This window comes from Cyprinodon variegatus, unplaced genomic scaffold, assembly GCF_000732505.1.
Source record: "Cyprinodon variegatus isolate N-32 unplaced genomic scaffold, C_variegatus-1.0 Scaffold46, whole genome shotgun sequence".
Classification (NCBI taxonomy): Eukaryota; Metazoa; Chordata; class Actinopteri; order Cyprinodontiformes; family Cyprinodontidae; genus Cyprinodon; species Cyprinodon variegatus.
This window is the reverse complement of record NW_015150499.1, coordinates 1,505,421-1,505,768: the sequence shown is the minus strand read 5'-3', so window position 1 is coordinate 1,505,768 and position 348 is coordinate 1,505,421.

Below are 348 nucleotides of genomic sequence, written 5' to 3'. Positions count from 1 at the left end.
CACCTCATACTGAGGTCTTTGCTTCTTTTCTTTCTCTGCCCTATCAGATAAAATTCATAGTTTAACAACGGTACGGCCTGGTTAGTTTGGAAAGCTCTCATAATCTGAAAGCAGCTACCCCCAGTGGTCTCTCGCTAAGATACAAGTTTGCTTAATGACTCAAAACAATCAAATGTAAAACAGACTTTGTGGCGGGTAAACACTATAAAACAGTAATGTATGCTAGGAATGCACGATATTGGGATTTTGGCCGATATCCGATATTTTAAAACTCATGTAGCCGATAACCGATATCGATACCGATGTTAAAGCTGGACAAAAATAAGTCGTCATTGAAAATAGCAGTTT